We start from the raw sequence: 19,707 nt of genomic DNA, 5'->3' as shown, positions 1-19,707 counted from the left end.
CTTATATAAGCCTAGGTAGATGATCACATGGGAGCACACCGAGTACTTTCAAAAACTGACAAGAAGCAGACCTAGGACAGGTGATTAACAAAACCAGATGATTCTCATCCTGTGAAAAGTATTGTATCTGCCAAAATATGCTAATAGTCATCTTAATATTGATTCCCTTGTAAAGTGGCACTTTGTTTCATAAATATATATATACTAGATTGTGGCCCGATTCTAACACATCGGGTATTCTAGAATATGCATGTCCCCGTAGTATATGGACAATGATGATTCCAGAATTCACGGCAGACTGTGCCCGTCGTGATTGGTCGAGGCAACCTTTTTGACATCATCGTCGCCATGGCAACCATTATGACATCTACGTCGATACTGTGCCCGTCGCTGATTGGTCGAGGCGAATTCGCGGCAGACTGTGCCCGTCGCTGATTGGTCGAGGCAACCTTTATGACATCATCGTCGCCATGCTGTGCCTGGCGGCCTCGACCAATCAGAGACGTGGGATTTCCAGGACAGACAGACAGACAGACAGAAAAACCCTTAGACAATTATATATATAGAAGATTGTTGCAAATGTAAAATGCCCTTAAATGTTATTCTAATTGCCTTTACTGGGTGGAGTAATGAGAATGCCGTGCAGAGGGCGGAGGAGCGGACCGTGCAGAGGGCGGAGGAGCGGACCGTGCAGAGGGCGGAGGAGCGGACCGTGGTGTCATCCTGTGTCACCTGCTGCAGCATAGTGATAGCTCAGCAGCAGTATAAGCACTGGAATACTTGTGAACGTCCCACCTGAGTGCTTAGTGGAAACTCCGTATCGCCCGCAGCCGTCCCTCCTCCTGTCATGTTCTACTCTTAACTAAAAAGCTTCCATTGAAAGCTGCTGTTTCTAAAATCAGTAGCTTCTTATTTCTCTTCCTGCCGACAATCCTCACTTGTAAGGGCTGAGAGCGATGCCAGGCACCCACATGCTTTCCTGGTAAGGAATCCAAAAATCCCCATACATTTGTACTGTACTCCGTGTACGCAGCAGACGTCTTCTAGATCTTAATTAGTTTTTGTTTTTCTGAATGGTAAAGTGCACATTTCATTAAGACTGCTGAGCAGTAGCACTAGAGAACCCATCACTGTATAAATCTTATTCCTCTTAAAGGGAAAGTCGGTCCGTTTTTACATACAGACGTAGCCGTATGGCTGTATAGGCGCTGATCCCCCGGTAATTATGATATCAGTTTTGTCGAGATCTGATGTGCCAGTCATGAGAAATCTACTGTAGAAACCATCTGCAAATCAGGCAGGAAATGCAACTGAGACGGCTTCTTCCAAGGGCACTGACACGCCCCATGCACATCCTGCCTAATTTGCATATTGGCTTCCACACTGGATTATTCATAACTGGCTGATCGGATATCGACAACAAAGGTATCATTGTTATCGGGAGCCAAGCACCTACACAAGTGTTCCACTATTGCCATATGTAATAATGTCTGACATGTTCCCTTTAAAGAAGCTGTCATGATTAGAAAACCCATTTTCAAATGCTGTGTTAGGCCTCTTTCACAAGTCCGTGTCTCCCGTACGTGTCGTGACAGTTTTCACACGTACCGGAGACACGTACACACGTAGACCCATTCAAATGAATGGGTCTATGTACATGACAGTGTGTTTCCACGGACCATGTGTCCATGGGCAAAACACGCTGACGGCAAAAGCACATGGAGAACACACTTTGATGTTCTCCGTGTGATACGGATGGCAGCCGGGGAAGAAGCGCTATTGTGGAGCACTGTTCCCCGGCGGCTGGTGCTGAAACCGGCTGTCATCATTCTCCCCTGCTCTGCCGGTGATCAGAGGAGAATGATGAGCGTTATATTAAAGTCCGATCGACAGCAGGTGGGGGCTTTTGGGACACTTACCCCATCATCCGACACCTGCTGCCGCTAATTACAGTGACAGTAGGTGCAGAGGATGGGGGTATTCCACAGCCGCCGGCTGCGACTGTTCGGAAATAAATAATAATAATAATTTTATTTCTATAGCGCCAACATATTCCGCAGCGCTTTACACTTTAGAGGAGACTTGTACAGACAATAGACATTACAGCATAACAATAATCACATAGATCAAAACAGATACCAAGAGGAGTGAGGGCCCTGCTCGCAAGCTTACAATCTATGAATAAATAAATGAATGAAAAACCCGATGTGGGTTCGCCCCCCTATTTTATTAACCAACCAGACAAAACTCACAGCTGGGGGCTGCAACCCACAGCTGTCAGCTTCTGCAAGGTTGGTTATCAAGAATAGAGGGGTCCCCACTCTGTTTTTTTAATCATTTAAATAAATAATTTTAAAAAACGGCATGGGGGTCCCCCCCATTTTTGACAACCAGCCTTGCTAAAGCTCACAGCTGGGGGGCTGCTATTCTGAGACTGGTAAGGGGCCCCAGCCTAATAACAGCAGCCTGCAGCTGCCCAGAAAAGGTGCATCTATTAGATGCGCCTTTTCTGGCGCTTTGCCCAGCTCTTCCCAATTGCCCTGTAGTGGTGGCAAGTGGGGTAATATTTGTGAGGTTGATGTCACCTATCAGGTGACATCAAGTCCACGGTGACACCTCTCCATTACTAATCCTATAGTTGTAATGTTAAATAAAGACACGGCCAGAATAAAGTCTTTTATTTGAAATAATTACACAGACACCTTTATTGTTCTAAATTAAACCATACTTACTGTAACACCTAATTCCCCGACGCCCTCGATCTCCTGTAATAAAAGTAAAATAATAAACCAACAATATACCATACCTGTCCGTAGTTGTGTCCCACGCTGTAATCCAAGTCTGGGGCTAAATAGTTTTCCACCAGTACGGTGCCAAGATGCGACCGTCCCGGCTGAAAACCACTGGTGAATGAGCTGCAGAGAGCGCAGCATCATTCACCAGAGGTGACATCATCACAGCCGGCCTCTGGACCGTGGGAAAAAGCCAGCCCTGCCTATAGGTGGTGTCTGGAATTGCAGCTTATCAATTTAAAATATTGTGATACCAAACAAGCGGCGCTATTTCTGGATAAGTAGACCCATCTAATACCAAACAATTCCTTTAATGTGTAAGGAATATGGCTACTGCTGAGGAGTCACAGATTCCGGACCACTGATCTATAACTACAACTCCCACCATACTCAAGCATTTTCCTGTAAATCTGCACAGGTTGCTGAATAATGCAGTATGCTGTATACACAATGGCTGGAGGCTTATTTACCCGGAGATCAGGGCCCAGAGGGGAAAATAGTGAGACATATGTATCTAACAGTCTTCTTAGGGTCCCTAGCAAAGACTTGTAGTGTCAGTCTGGGACCAATCCACTCGCTGCCTCTCAGGGCTCCTCTCTCTCGCCGCAGGCGTCAGCTCTAAACAGGAGGCCATACGAGAGAAACCATAGCGGCACAGTGTGAAAATACTGCAGTGCGACTGCTGAAAGAAGCGCTGTTGTTTGTATTTAGAATATTTTTATCATTATTATTGTTATTATTTTTTTTATATTACATTACTATTATTGTGCATTATTTAGTATTAAAGGGAATCTGTCAGCAGGAGAAATAATGTAATGAAATAATAATAACAGCTATTATTATTATGTCATAAAAATAATGTAATAATAATATATAATAATTATAATAGTAATGTAATAAAAATACTAGTAATATTAAACGGAATCTGTCAGCAGGATAAATAATGTAATGAAATAATAATAATATTTAATATAAATTCTGTAAGAATATATTATATTTATAATAGTAATGTAACAGAAATGCTAGTAATATTAAAGGGAATCTGTCAGCAGGATAAATAATGTAATGAAATAATAATAATAATAAGATTTAATATAATTATGTAATAGTATATTATATTTATATTAGTAATGTAATAAAAATACTAGTAATAATAAACGGAATCTGTCAGCAGGATAAATAATGTAAGGAAATAATAATAATAAGATTTAATATCAATTATGTAATAATATATTATATTTATAATTGTAATGTAACAGAAATGCTAGTAATATTAAAGGGAATCTGTCAGCGGGATAAATAATGTAATGACATAAAAATAATAATAATACTAACAATTATTATTATGTAATAGAAATAATGTAGTAATAATATATAATAATTATAATAGTAATTGGGGTGCAGTTCTGCCATTATATTTTGGGTTTTGTTTTTATGGCATTCGTTGTGTAGTAAGAATAACCTGACAAAATTATTCTTCAGGTTTGTACAATTACGGACATACTAAACTTGCTTATTTTTTTTTTTACTTTTTATTGATAAAACAAAATTCTGAACCAATTAAGAAGAAAAGACTGTGGTTTGTGTCTCCAGTTTAGCAAGTGTCAAGGTAGAAAAAGGATTATACATGTTGGATTTCAACATGTTTGATCCCTTGATCTCAAAGGAGATATGTCGCCATTACAGTCTCGGGGAGCTGCTGGGCATGTTCAGTATTGGGGGGTTAAGGAGGGATAAAGATAGAGATGTTAGGCATCCCTGCCGATTGGCTGTTCCCTGTGCCTGTGGTGGCGGGATGCGATCATGTGTGCTCAGTTTTTGGAACAGCACAGCCCTGTCAGCTGTATAGTAGCCACGACCCGGTACTGCACATCCGTCCTTTTTGAATGAATAGGGGTAGATCTGCAGTACCCTGTGACTGTTGACGGAGCTGTACTGTTCAACATTTGATATCGATAACCTAGTCTAAGGATGAATAGGCCATTATACTGTTTGGATTGCTATGTAGGGGTCATTATACTGTTTGGAGGGCTATGTGGGGGTCATACTGTTTGGAAGGCTATGTGGGGGTCATTATACTGTTTGGAGGGCTATGTGGGGGTCATACTGTTTGGAAGGCTATGTGGGGGTCATTATACTGTTTGGAGGGCTATGAGGGAGCCAATATACTGCTTGGAGGGCTATGTGGGGACCATTATACTGTTTTGATGGCTATTTGAGGTCCATGATTCTGTTTGAAGGGCTATGTAAGGGACATAATACTGTTTGGAGGGCTATGTGGGGGTCATTATACTGTTTGGAAGGCTGTGGGAGCCATTATACTGTTTGGAGGGCTGTGTGGGGGCCATTATACTATTTGGAGGGCTAAATGGGGGTCATTATACTGTTTGGAAGGCAACGTGGGAGCCATAATACCGTTTGGAGGGCTGTGTGAGGGCTGTTATACTGCTTGCATGGCTATGTGGGTTCATTATACTGTTTACATGGCTATATGGGGCCATTATACTGTTTACATGGCTATATGGGGCCACTATACTGTTTTGATGGCTATATGGGGCCATTATAATGTTTGGAGGGCTATGTGGGAGCCATTATACTGTTTGGAGGGCTGTATGGGGGCCATTATACTATTTGGAGGGCTGTGTGGGGGTCTTTATACTGTTTGGAAGGCTACGTGGGAGCCATTATACTGTTTGGAGGGCTGTATGGGGAGTATTATACTGTTTGCATGGCTATGTGGGTTCATTATACTGTTTAGATGGCAATATGGGGACATTATACTGTTTGGAGGGCTATATGGGGGCCATTATACTGTTTGGAGGGCTATGTGGGGGTCATTATAAAGTGTGGAGGTTTGTGTTGTGGTCACAGTTGGGGCATAATACAGTGTTGGGGTCACCATACTTGGCTGGGTTGGTACAATAGGGTCACTATACTGTGTGTGTGGAGGGAACTGTGTAGGAAATCACTGTGTAGGTATCTTACTGTGTTTGGGGGGCACTTTTCTTGGTATAATATTTTTTGGGTGCAATGAAAGACGAAACTGAGCATCAGTAGGAGGTAAATTACTCTTTAAGGGCTGCAAAGTTGTGAGATATGCTCTTCTGTGCCCCACCAAATTGTTTTCCTTTTTTCGGGGGGTGGAAGGAGCAGCTAGAACTTCAGCTATTGGACCCCATGAATTCTACGTACTCCCCTGACTGAAGACCTCCATCTAGCAGGTCCTTAACTGAGTATATGGAAATGCTTTCTTAATTCAGGCATTAAAGTCGCCTTGTAGGGCTGACGGTTCTCCTAGATTATGGCGAGTGTTCGGAGACTGCTACCCACATTCATCTTTTGATAATTTGTAAAAACTCATTTTTCTCGTGACGGCAGCGCGGCTCTTGCAGTTTTTTTCAGGCGCATGATTAATAGGTTATTCTTTTGAAGCAGCGGGGTCTTTTCTGCATAGCCCACAGCGCTGTACTTTATTCCTTCACATGAATGGCAGCAACGTTATTATTATTTGCATGATGCCTTTCCTTTGATGTGATTACAGGGTTATGTTGTAGAGCGCCACCTCTCCGCACAATAGTCCTCCATGTTTGTCCCTCCACTTCAGTCATAATTGCGGCTTATCTTGACTGTAAGAGGATTTGGGCGTCCATGATGATAACATCGGCCGATATTAACATTTCTATTCTTCACTTTCTTATGTGTCGGTTTATGTTTATATTTTCAGCTTGTAAGAATTCTTTTGTTAAACTTCACTTTTTTATTTTACATTTACATCGCTTTTTAAAGTTTTTTTATGGCATGAATTGCAGAATTTCTAAACATAATTTTTGGATACTTCATTGTGCAGGTTTTTATTTTTTTTATGTCTACTAGGATATAAAAAATGCATGTTTCGTATTTTTGGGAACTTTTCAATCAATTCATTTTTTTATTTCTTTATATATATATTTTTTCAAAGTTTTATTTTCAAACATTTTTTTATTTCATTTTTTATTTTTTCTCAAATATGTAAAAATGTAAAGTTATAAAGCTTTTATACTCCAGTGACAGCACTTGACAGATCTGAGGGCATTACGTGGGAGTCTACTAAATGGGCACAAAGGGTGGTAATTGTTATTCCAATTTAATAAAGGCAGGTCCCCATTCAGCCACAGCAGAGAATTATTTTCAACGTCTGAGGGACCCAGCACATCCATCAATTACATTTGATTTCAATCAGAACTGTCCAATTCCTCATTTTTCCTGTGGTGTCACTGCTTGTACATGTTGTCTCTGGTTGACATACCCAATGCTGTACTGAAAATCTGAGTGTGCTGACAGCTCCTTGAACAGTAAAGCAGTGTTATTGGAGAGGCACACTTTGTAAGAACTGTAGCAGCGCCCAATGATAACAAAAGTTGGGTTAGATAACTGGCTCAGCTCCAAGAACATATATCCTAGCATCATATGATACTTGGGGCTGCATGATGCAGCAACAGGGTGCCTGTCTGCCATCTCAGCTCTGCTGTTCCAAGGTGCTGTCCACACACTCATTTCAGCTATATCAGGTGCTTTTCTGACATATCAGCTCTGCTGTTCTAGAATCATGTCTGCACACTCTGCTCTGCTACTGTGAGGGAGCGCCAGGGCCGTAGTTGTGGCTGAGAATATCGGATCTTGCTCGCCCTGGTCTCCCTTCACATACAAAGACCATCCTTTAATCAGTGTACTTGCCTTTCTGCTCTCTGCACCTTCAGGATCTCCTCTGAGCTGCTGTAGGCCTTCTCCATATGTTTGCGCACAAACAGAGACACAGTCCACTTGTAACTTAAAACGTAGAACTTTACTTTTTTCTCTTCGCAGCACATCCTTATTAGATACAACATCAGCATAGGGCTCCAAACAGTCCACATTGTCCACTTTCCCTACACTTCTTCCTACGCCCTTCAGTACGTGACCGGGTCATACTATCTCTTGCGGTACCGCAGCATCCTCCCTGTTCAGGCTCACTAAGCTCAGGTTTCCCTCTGCCGTTTCGCACCAGACCAGAGAGCATCTGCCCATGCAGTAAGCTGCCACATTATCGAGAGACCTGCTTCCCCATACTGTTGTGACCTCCGCCGTAGCCTCTGTTCCACCACTGCTGTCACACTGCTGCTAAGGCTGTACTTCTGGCCCACTGGGCCCTGGATGGCTGGGTTCCTAGCTTTGAACGTTATGGAGCTACTAGGTAGCTCGGGCTCTAAAGCCCGCCCAAGCTGTCCGGGCTCTCTAGCACCTCTGCCTCTAACCAGGGGACTGTTCCTGCCTTACCCCAGTTAATTCCTCCTATAATCAACTATTTATTATACTATGGTTATGTTCCCATACTTAGATCTGTTACATCAAGGTGTCCATGTGTCAGCCCTGCTGTTCCAAGGAGCTGTCCACAATCTTGGCTCTGCTGCACCAAAGTGCTGTGCACAATCTCTGTTTTACTGTTCGAAAGTGCTATCCACACTCTAGGCTCTCTTAAATCAAAGTGCTGACCACACACTCTGCTTTCCAGCACGTAAGTACTTGCCTATCTACATAAATGTGCTGTGACAATGTGCAGTAAACACATTAGGCTCTGCTGAAATAAAGTAACTGTCTGTCAATACAACTGTACTGCTCTAAGGTGCTGTCCGCACACTAAGCTCTACTGAAACAAAGTACCTGTCTGTTTATACAACTGTACTGCTCTAAGGTGCTGTCCGCACACTAGGCTCTGCTGAAACAGAGCACCTGTCTGTCTATACAACTGTACTGCTCTAAGGTGCTGTCCGCACACTAGGCTCTGCTGAAACAAAGTACCTGTCTGTCAATACAACTGTACTGCTCTAAGGTGCTGTCCGCACACTAGGCTCTGCTGAAACAAAGTACCTGTCTGTCAATACAACTGTACTGCTCTAAGGTGCTGTCCGCACACTAGGCTCTGCTGAAACAAAGTACCTGTCTGTCTATACAACTGTACTGCTCTAAGGTGCTGTCTGCACACTAGACTCTGCTGAAACAAAGTACCTGTCTGTCTATACAACTGTACTGCTCTAAGGTGCTGTCCGCAAACTAGGCTCTGCTGAAACAAAGAACCTGTCTGTCTATACAACTGTACTGCTCTAAGATGCTGTCCGCACACTAGGCTCTGCTGAAACAAAGCACCTGTCTGTCTATACAACTGTACTGCTCTAAGGTGCTGTCCGCACACTAGACTCTGCTGAAACAAAGTACCTGTCTGTCTATACAACTGTACTGCTCTAAGGTGCTGTCCGCACACTAGGCTCTGCTGAAACAAAGCACCTGTCTGTCTATACAACTGTACTGCTCTAAGGTGCTGTCCGCACACTAGGCTCTGTTGAAACAAAGTACCTGTCTGTCAATACAACTGTACTGCTCTAAGGTGCTGTCCGCACACTAGGCTCTGCTGAAACAAAGTACCTGTCTGTCAATACAACTGTACTGCTCTAAGGTGCTGTCCGCACACTAGGCTCTGCTGAAACAAAGTACCTGTCTGTCTATACAACTGTACTGCTCTAAGATGCTGTCCGCACACTAAGCTCTGCTGAAACAAAGTACCTGTCTGTCTATACAACTGTACTGCTCTAAGGTGCTGTCCGCACACTAGGCTCTGCTGAAACAAAGTACCTGTCTGTCAATACAACTGTACTGCTCTAAGGTGCTGTCCGCACACTAGGCTCTGCTGAAACAAAGTACCTGTCTGTCTATACAACTGTACTGCTCTAAGATGCTGTCCGCACACTAAGCTCTGCTGAAACAAAGTACCTGTCTGTCTATACAACTGTACTGCTCTAAGGTGCTGTCTGCACACTAGACTCTGTTGAAACAAAGTACCTGTCTGTCAATACAACTGTACTGCTCTAAGGTGCTGTCCGCACACTAGGCTCTGCTGAAACAAAGTACCTGTCTGTCAATACAACTGTACTGCTCTAAGGTGCTGTCCGCACACTAGGCTCTGCTGAAACAAAGTACCTGTCTGTCTATACAACTGTACTGCTCTAAGATGCTGTCCGCACACTAAGCTCTGCTGAAACAAAGTACCTGTCTGTCTATACAACTGTACTGCTCTAAGGTGCTGTCCGCACACTAGGCTCTGCTGAAACAAAGTACCTGTCTGTCTATACAACTGTACTGCTCTAAGGTGCTGTCCGCACACTAGGCTCTGCTGAAACAAAGTACCTGTCTGTCAATACAACTGTACTGCTCTAAGGTGCTGTCCGCACACTAGGCTCTGCTGAAACAAAGTACCTGTCTGTCTATACAACTGTACTGCTCTAAGATGCTGTCCGCACACTAAGCTCTGCTGAAACAAAGTACCTGTCTGTCTATACAACTGTACTGCTCTAAGGTGCTGTCCGCACACTAGGCTCTGCTGAAACAAAGTACCTGTCTGTCTATACAACTGTACTGCTCTAAGGTGCTGTCCGCACACTAGGCTCTGCTGAAACAAAGCACCTGTCTGTCTATACAACTGTACTGCTCTAAGGTGCGGTCCGCACACTAGGCTCTGCTGAAACAAAGCACCTGTCTGTCTATACAACTGTACTGCTCTAAGGTGCTGTCCGCACACTAGGCTCTGCTGAAACAAAGCACCTGTCTGCCTATACAACTGTACTGCTCTAAGGTGCAGTCCGCACACTAGGCTCTGCTGAAACAATGCACCTGTCTGTCTATACAACTGTACTGCTCTAAGGTGCTGTCCGCACACTAGGCTCTGCTGAAACAAAGTACCTGTCTGTCAATACAACTGTACTGCTCTAAGGTGCTGTCCGCACACTAGGCTCTGCTGAAACAAAGTACCTGTCTGTCTATACAACTGTACTGCTCTAAGGTGCTGTCCGCACACTAGGCTCTGCTGAAACAAAGTACCTGTCTGTCAATACAACTGTACTGCTCTAAGGTGCTGTCCGCACACTAGGCTCTGCTGAAACAAAGTACCTGTCTGTCAATACAACTGTACTGCTCTAAGGTGCTGTCCGCACACTAGGCTCTGCTGAAACAAAGTACCTGTCTGTCTATACAACTGTACTGCTCTAAGATGCTGTCCGCACACTAAGCTCTGCTGAAACAAAGTACCTGTCTGTCAATACAACTGTACTGCTCTAAGGTGCTGTCCGCACACTAGGCTCTGCTGAAACAAAGTACCTGTCTGTCTATACAACTGTACTGCTCTAAGGTGCTGTCCGCACACTAGGCTCTGCTGAAACAAAGCACCTGTCTGTCTATACAACTGTACTGCTCTAAGGTGCGGTCCGCACACTAGGCTCTGCTGAAACAAAGCACCTGTCTGTCTATACAACTGTACTGCTCTAAGGTGCTGTCCGCACACTAGGCTCTGCTGAAACAAAGCACCTGTCTGCCTATACAACTGTACTGCTCTAAGGTGCAGTCCGCACACTAGGCTCTGCTGAAACAATGCACCTGTCTGTCTATACAACTGTACTGCTCTAAGGTGCTGTCCGCACACTAGGCTCTGCTGAAACAAAGTACCTGTCTGTCAATACAACTGTACTGCTCTAAGGTGCTGTCCGCACACTAGGCTCTGCTGAAACAAAGCACCTGTCTGCCTATACAACTGTACTGCTCTAAGGTGCAGTCCGCACACTAGGCTCTGCTGAAACAATGCACCTGTCTGCCTATACAACTGTACTGCTCTAAGGTGCAGTCCGCACACTAGGCTCTGCTGAAACAATGCACCTGTCTGTCTATACAACTGTACTGCTCTAAGGTGCTGTCCGCACACTAGGCTCTGCTGAAACAAAGTACCTGTCTGTCAATACAACTGTACTGCTCTAAGGTGCTGTCCGCACACTAGGCTCTGCTGAAACAAAGTACCTGTCTGTCTATACAACTGTACTGCTCTAAGGTGCTGTCCGCACACTAGGCTCTGCTGAAACAAAGTACCTGTCTGTCAATACAACTGTACTGCTCTAAGGTGCTGTCCGCACACTAGGCTCTGCTGAAACAAAGTACCTGTCTGTCAATACAACTGTACTGCTCTAAGGTGCTGTCCGCACACTAGGCTCTGCTGAAACAAAGTACCTGTCTGTCTATACAACTGTACTGCTCTAAGATGCTGTCCGCACACTAAGCTCTGCTGAAACAAAGTACCTGTCTGTCAATACAACTGTACTGCTCTAAGGTGCTGTCCGCACACTAGGCTCTGCTGAAACAAAGTACCTGTCTGTCTATACAACTGTACTGCTCTAAGGTGCTGTCCGCACACTAGGCTCTGCTGAAACAAAGCACCTGTCTGTCTATACAACTGTACTGCTCTAAGGTGCGGTCCGCACACTAGGCTCTGCTGAAACAAAGCACCTGTCTGTCTATACAACTGTACTGCTCTAAGGTGCTGTCCGCACACTAGGCTCTGCTGAAACAAAGCACCTGTCTGCCTATACAACTGTACTGCTCTAAGGTGCAGTCCGCACACTAGGCTCTGCTGAAACAATGCACCTGTCTGTCTATACAACTGTACTGCTCTAAGGTGCTGTCCGCACACTAGGCTCTGCTGAAACAAAGTACCTGTCTGTCAATACAACTGTACTGCTCTAAGGTGCTGTCCGCACACTAGGCTCTGCTGAAACAAAGTACCTGTCTGTCTATACAACTGTACTGCTCTAAGGTGCTGTCCGCACACTAGGCTCTGCTGAAACAAAGTACCTGTCTGTCAATACAACTGTACTGCTCTAAGGTGCTGTCCGCACACTAGGCTCTGCTGAAACAAAGTACCTGTCTGTCTATACAACTGTACTGCTCTAAGATGCTGTCCGCACACTAAGCTCTGCTGAAACAAAGTACCTGTCTGTCTATACAACTGTACTGCTCTAAGATGCTGTCCGCACACTAGGCTCTGCTGAAACAAAGTACCTGTCTGTCTATACAACTGTACTGCTCTAAGGTGCTGTCCGCACACTAGGCTCTGCTGAAACAAAGCACCTGTCTGTCTATACAACTGTACTGCTCTAAGGTGCTGTCCGCACACTAGGCTCTGCTGAAACAAAGCACCTGTCTGCCTATACAACTGTACTGCTCTAAGGTGCAGTCCGCACACTAGGCTCTGCTGAAACAATGCACCTGTCTGTCTATTCAACTGTACTGCTCTAAGGTGCTGTCCGCACACTAGGCTCTGCTGAAACAAAGTACCTGTCTGTCAATACAACTGTACTGCTCTAAGGTGCTGTCCGCACACTAGGCTCTGCTGAAACAAAGTACCTGTCTGTCAATACAACTGTACTGCTCTAAGGTGCTGTCCGCACACTAGGCTCTGCTGAAACAAAGTACCTGTCTGTCTATACAACTGTACTGCTCTAAGATGCTGTCCGCACACTAGGCTCTGCTGAAACAAAGTACCTGTCTGTCTATACAACTGTACTGCTCTAAGGTGCTGTCCGCACACTAGACTCTGCTGAAACAAAGCACCTGTCTGTCTATACAACTGTACTGCTCTAAGGTGCGGTCCGCACACTAGGCTCTGCTGAAACAAAGCACCTGTCTGTCTATACAACTGTACTGCTCTAAGGTGCTGTCCGCACACTAGGCTCTGCTGAAACAAAGCACCTGTCTGCCTATACAACTGTACTGCTCTAAGGTGCAGTCCGCACACTAGGCTCTGCTGAAACAATGCACCTGTCTGTCTATACAACTGTACTGCTCTAAGGTGCTGTCCGCACACTAGGCTCTGCTGAAACAAAGAACCTGTCTGTCTATACAACTGTACTGCTCTAAGATGCTGTCCGCACACTAGGCTCTGCTGAAACAAAGAACCTGTCTGTCTATACAACTGTACTGCTCTAAGGTGCTGTCCGCACACTAGGCTCTGCTGAAACAAAGCACCTGTCTGTCTATACAACTGTACTGCTCTAAGGTGCTGTCCGCACACTAGACTCTGCTGAAACAAAGTACCTGTCTGTCAATACAACTGTACTGCTCTAAGATGCTGTCCGCACACTAGACTCTGCTGAAACAAAGTACCTGTCTGTCTATACAACTGTACTGCTCTAAGGTGCTGTCCGCACACTAGGCTCTGCTGAAACAAAGCACCTGTCTGTCTATACAACTGTACTGCTCTAAGGTGCTGTCCGCACACTAGGCTCTGCTGAAACAAAGCACCTGTCTGCCTATACAACTGTACTGCTCTAAGGTGCAGTCCGCACACTAGGCTCTGCTGAAACAAAGTACCTGTCTGTCTATACAACTGTACTGCTCTAAGATGCTGTCCGCACACTAGGCTCCGCTGAAACAAAGCACCTGTCTGTCTATACAACTGTACTGCTCTAAGGTGCTGTCCGCACACTAGGCTCTGCTGAAACAAAGTACCTGTCTGTCAATACAACTGTACTGCTCTAAGGTGCTGTCCGCACACTAGGCTCTGCTGAAACAAAGTACCTGTCTGTCTATACAACTGTACTGCTCTAAGGTGCTGTCCGCACACTAAGCTCTGCTGAAACAAAGTACCTGTCTGTCTATACAACTGTACTGCTCTAAGGTGCTGTCCGCACACTAGGCTCTGCTGAAACAAAGTACCTGTCTGTCTATACAACTGTACTGCTCTAAGGTGCTGTCCGCACACTAGGCTCTGCTGAAACAAAGCACCTGTCTGCCTATACAACTGTACTGCTCTTACTGCTCTAAGGTGCTGTTCGCACACTAGGCTCTGCTGAAACAAAGCACCTGTCTGTCTATACAACTGTACTGCTCTAAGGTGCAGTCCGCACACTAGGCTCTGCTGAAACAAAGCACCTGTCTGTCTATACAACTGTACTGCTCTAAGGTGCTGTCCGCACACTAGACTCTGCTGAAACAAAGTACCTGTCTGTCAATACAACTGTACTGCTCTAAGGTGCTGTCCGCACACTAGGCTCTGCTGAAACAAAGTACCTGTCTGTCAATACAACTGTACTGCTCTAAGGTGCTGTCCGCACACTAGGCTCTGCTGAAACAAAGCACCTGTCTGTCTATACAACTGTACTGCTCTAAGGTGCTGTCCGCACACTAGGCTCTGCTGAAACAAAGTACCTGTCTGTCAATACAACTGTACTGCTCTAAGGTGCTGTCCGCACACTAGGCTCTGCTGAAACAAAGTACCTGTCTGTCTATACAACTGTACTGCTCTAAGGTGCTGTCCGCACACTAAGCCCTGCTGAAGCAAAGTACCTGTCTGTCTATACAACTGTACTGCTCTAAGGTGCGGTCCGCACACTAGGCTCTGCTGAAACAAAGCACCTGTCTGTCTATACAACTGTACTGCTCTAAGATGCTGTCCGCACACTAAGCTCTGCTGAAACAAAGTACCTGTCTGTCTATACAACTGTACTGCTCTAAGGTGCTGTCCGCACACTAGGCTCTGCTGAAACAAAGTACCTGTCTGTCTATACAACTGTACTGCTCTAAGGTGCTGTCCGCACACTAGGCTCTGCTGAAACAAAGTACCTGTCTGTCTATACAACTGTACTGCTCTAAGGTGCTGTCCGCACACTAGGCTCTGCTGAAACAAAGCACCTGTCTGTCTATACAACTGTACTGCTCTAAGGTGCTGTCCGCACACTAGGCTCTGCTGAAACAAAGTACCTGTCTGCCTATACAACTGTACTGCTCTAAGGTGCTGTCCGCACACTAGGCTCTGCTGAAACAAAGTACCTGTCTGTCTATACAACTGTACTGCTCTAAGGTGCTGTCCGCACACTAGGCTCTGCTGAAACAAAGCACCTGTCTGTCTATACAACTGTACTGCTCTAAGGTGCTGTCCGCACACTAGGCTCTGCTGAAACAAAGAACCTGTCTGCCTATACAACTGTACTGCTCTTACTGCTCTAAGGTGCTGTTCGCACACTAGGCTCTGCTGAAACAAAGCACCTGTCTGTCTATACAACTGTACTGCTCTAAGGTGCTGTCTGCACACTAGGCTCTGCTGAAACAAAGTACCTGTCTGTCTACACAACTGTACTGCTCTAAGGTGCTGTCCGCACACTAGGCTCTACTTTATCAAGGTGCATGACTGCATTCATTATACATGTGCCATGTAGTATATCCATCTTCGATGACTCATGTACTTTCTAGCATATCCAGCCCCACTGATCCTCATTGTTCCACTTTCCATCCAGTCTATCCAACTCCACTGCATCATTGCCTCCTGTCTGTGCTGCTCACCCTGACCTTCGGATTAAAGAATGCTACTCACCTGGTTAGTCAGAAAATGACCTAAGTCCATTTCAGTAGAACCCCAACCGCTCCATTCATAGTGGCTGTAATATAGATATTAAATGCACCTTTATTATGACCATCTGGAAGCTATCTTAAGATACAGGAATGTATAGCAGAAGTTTTCCAGAGCTGAATTTGTTGAATTTTTTATATTATTAGGAATTTTAGTTTGACTTTTAGTGGCATTTACAGGTTATATTTTAATAATTTCACTTTCATCAGATAATGGATGCCACATTGTGCTTCTATACCTCAGCTACTTATACTCTACAGTGCTCACCTTGCAAAACCTTCCAAGCCTCTTGTTTGTAGACCGATTTGTCAGCGAGATTCTGCCATGTCACAACTTACAGTCCAAAGCTGTACCAATGTAATTGGCACCACTGTCTGGAATGATTCATACCCTGTCCTGTCAAATTGACAATAATTTATTATCTCCAATGTCAGTCACTCACCGGCTGTCTCCAGTAAGTCCAGGAAAGCAGTTGTTGTTCCAAAATCTCAAATGCAGATGTCACCAAGGAAAATAGATAAAAAATACACACAAAGCTGATTGCATTGTCATAATAGTTATATTCTCATACACAGGAAGCAGTATTAAAGTAGTTATATTCTTGTACATAGGGGCAGTATTATAGTAGTTATATTCTTGTACATAGGGGCAGTATTATAGTAGTTATATTCTTGTACATAGGAGCAGTATTATAGTAGTTATATTCTTGTACATAGGGGCAGTATTATAGTAGTTATATTCTTGTACATAGGGGCAGTATTATAGTAGTTATATTCTTGTACATAGGAGCAGTATTATAGTAGTTACAGTCATGGCCAAAAGTATTGACACCCCTGCAATTCTGTCAGATAATACTCAGTTTCTTCCTGAAAATGATTGCAAACACAAATTCTTTGGTATTATTACCTTCATATAATTTGTCTTAAATGAAAAAACACAAAAAGAATTGTCCTAAAGCCAAATTGGATATAATTCCACACCAAACATAAAAAACAGGGTGGACAAAAGTATTGGCACTGTTCGAAAAATCATGTGATGCTTCTCTAATTTGTGTAATTAACAGCACCTGTAACTTACGTGTGGCACCTAACAGGTGTTGGCAATAACTAAGTCACACTTGCAGCCAGTTGACATGGATTAAAGTTGACTCAACCTCTGTCCTGTGTCCTTGTGTGTACCACATTGAGCATGGAGAAAAGAAAGAAGACCAAAGAACTGTCTGAGGACTTGAGAAACCAAATTGTGAGGAAGCATGAGCAATCTCAAGGCTACAAGTCCATCTCCAAAGACCTGAATGTTCCTGTGTCTACCGTGCGCAGTGTCATCAAGAAGTGTAAAGCCCATGGCACTGTGGCTAACCTCCCTAGATGTGGACGGAAAAGAAAAATTGACAAGATATTTCAACGCAAGATTGTGCGGATGTTGGATAAAGAACCTCGACTAACATCCAAACAAGTTCAAGCTGCCCTGCAGTCCGAGGGTACGACAGTGTCAACCCGTACTATGCGTCGGCATCTGAATGAAAAGGCATTGTATGGTAGGAGACCCAGGAAGACCCCACTTCTTACCCCGAGACATAAAAAGGCCAGGATGGAGTTTGCCAAAACTTACCTGAAAAAGCCTACAACGTTTTGGAAGAATGTTCTCTGTCAGATGAGACAAAAGTAGAGCTTTTTGGGCAAAGGCATTAACATAGAGTTTACAGGAGAAAAAAAGAGGCATTCAAAGAAAAGAACACGGTCCCTACAGTCAAACATGACGGAGGTTCCCTGATGTTTTGGGTTTGTTTTGCTGCCTCTGGCACTGGATTGCTTGACTGTGTGCATGGCATTATGAAGTCTGAGGACTACCAACAAATTTTTCAGCATAATGTAGGGCCCAGTGTGAGAAAGCTGGGTCTCCCTCAGAGGTCATGGGTCTTCCAGCAGGACAATGACCCAAAACACACTTCGAAAAACACTAGAAAATGGTTTGAGAGAAAGCACTGGAGACTTCTAAGGTGGCCAGCAATGAGTCCAGACCTGAATCCCATAGAACACCTGTGGAGAGATCTAAAAATGGCAGTTTGGAGAAGGCACCCTTCAAATATCAGGGACCTGGAGCAGTTTGCCAAAGAAGAATGGTCTAAAATTCCAGCAGAGCATTGTAAGAAACTAATTGATGGTTACCGGAAGCGGTTGATCGCAGTTATTTTGGCTAAAGGTTGTGCAACCAAGTATTAGGCTGAGGGTGCCAATACTTTTGTCTGGCCCATTTTTGGAGTTTTGTGTGAAATGATCAATGTTTTGCTTTTTGCTTCATTCTCTCTTGCGTTTTTTCATTTGAGACAAATTAAATGAAGATAATAATACCGAAGAATTTGTTTGCAATCATTTTCAGGAAGAAACTGAGTATTATCTGACAGAATTGCAGGGGTGTCAATACTTTTGGCCATGACTGTATATTCTTGTACATAGGGGCAGTATTATAGTAGTTATATTCTTGTACATAGGGGCAGTATTATAGTAGTTATATTCTTGTACATAGGAGCAGTATTATAGTAGTTATATTCTTGTACATAGGGGCAGTATTATAGTAGTTATATTCTTGTACATAGGAGCAGTATTATAGTAGTTATATTCTTGTACATAGGGGCAGTATTATAGTAGTTATATTCTTGTACATAGGAGCAGTATTATAGTAGTTATATTCTTGTACATAGGGGGCAGTATTATAGTAGTTATATTCTTATACATAGGGGCAGTATTATAGTAGTTATATTCTTGTACATAGGAGCAGTATTATAGTAGTTATATTCTTGTACATAGGAGCAGTATTATAGTAGTTATATTCTTGTACATAGGGGCAGTATTATAGTAGTTATATTCTTGTACATAGGAGCAGTATTATAGTAGTTATATTCTTGTACATAGGGGGCAGTATTATAGTAGTTATATTCTTGTACATAGGAGCAGTATTATAGTAGTTATATTCTTGTACATAGGAGCAGTATTATAGTAGTTATATTCTTGTACATAGGAGCAGTATTATAGTAGTTATATTCTTGTACATAGGGGCAGTATTATAGTATTTATATTCTTGTACATAGGTGACAGTATTATAGTAGTTATATTCTTGTATATATGGAGCAGTATTATAGTAGTTATATTCTTGTACATAGGAGCAGTATTATAGTAGTTATATTCTTGTACATAGGAGCAGTATTATAGTAGTTATATTCTTGTACATAGGGGCAGTATTATAGTAGTTATATTCTTGTATATAGGGAGCAGTATTATTGTAGTTATATTCTTGTACATGGGGCAGTATTATAGTAGTTATATTCTTGTACATAGGATCAGTATTATAGTAGTTATATTCTTGTATATAGGGGGCAGTATTATAGTAGTTATATTCTTGTACATAGGGGCAGTATTATAGTAGTTATATTCTTGTATATAGGGGGCAGTATTATAGTAGTTATATTCTTGTACATAGGGGCAGTATTATAGTAGTTATATTCTTGTACATAGGATCAGTATTATAGTAGTTATATTCTTGTACATAGGAGCAGTATTATAGTAGTTATATTCTTGTACATAGGAGCAGTATTATAGTAGTTATATTCTTGTACTTAGGGAGCAGTACTATAGCAGTTATATTCTTGCACATAGAAGCAGTATTATAGTAGTTATATTCTTGTAC

Source organism: Ranitomeya variabilis, chromosome 4, assembly GCF_051348905.1.
Source record: "Ranitomeya variabilis isolate aRanVar5 chromosome 4, aRanVar5.hap1, whole genome shotgun sequence".
Taxonomy (NCBI): domain Eukaryota; kingdom Metazoa; phylum Chordata; class Amphibia; order Anura; family Dendrobatidae; genus Ranitomeya; species Ranitomeya variabilis.
This window is presented reverse-complemented; position numbering follows the sequence as displayed.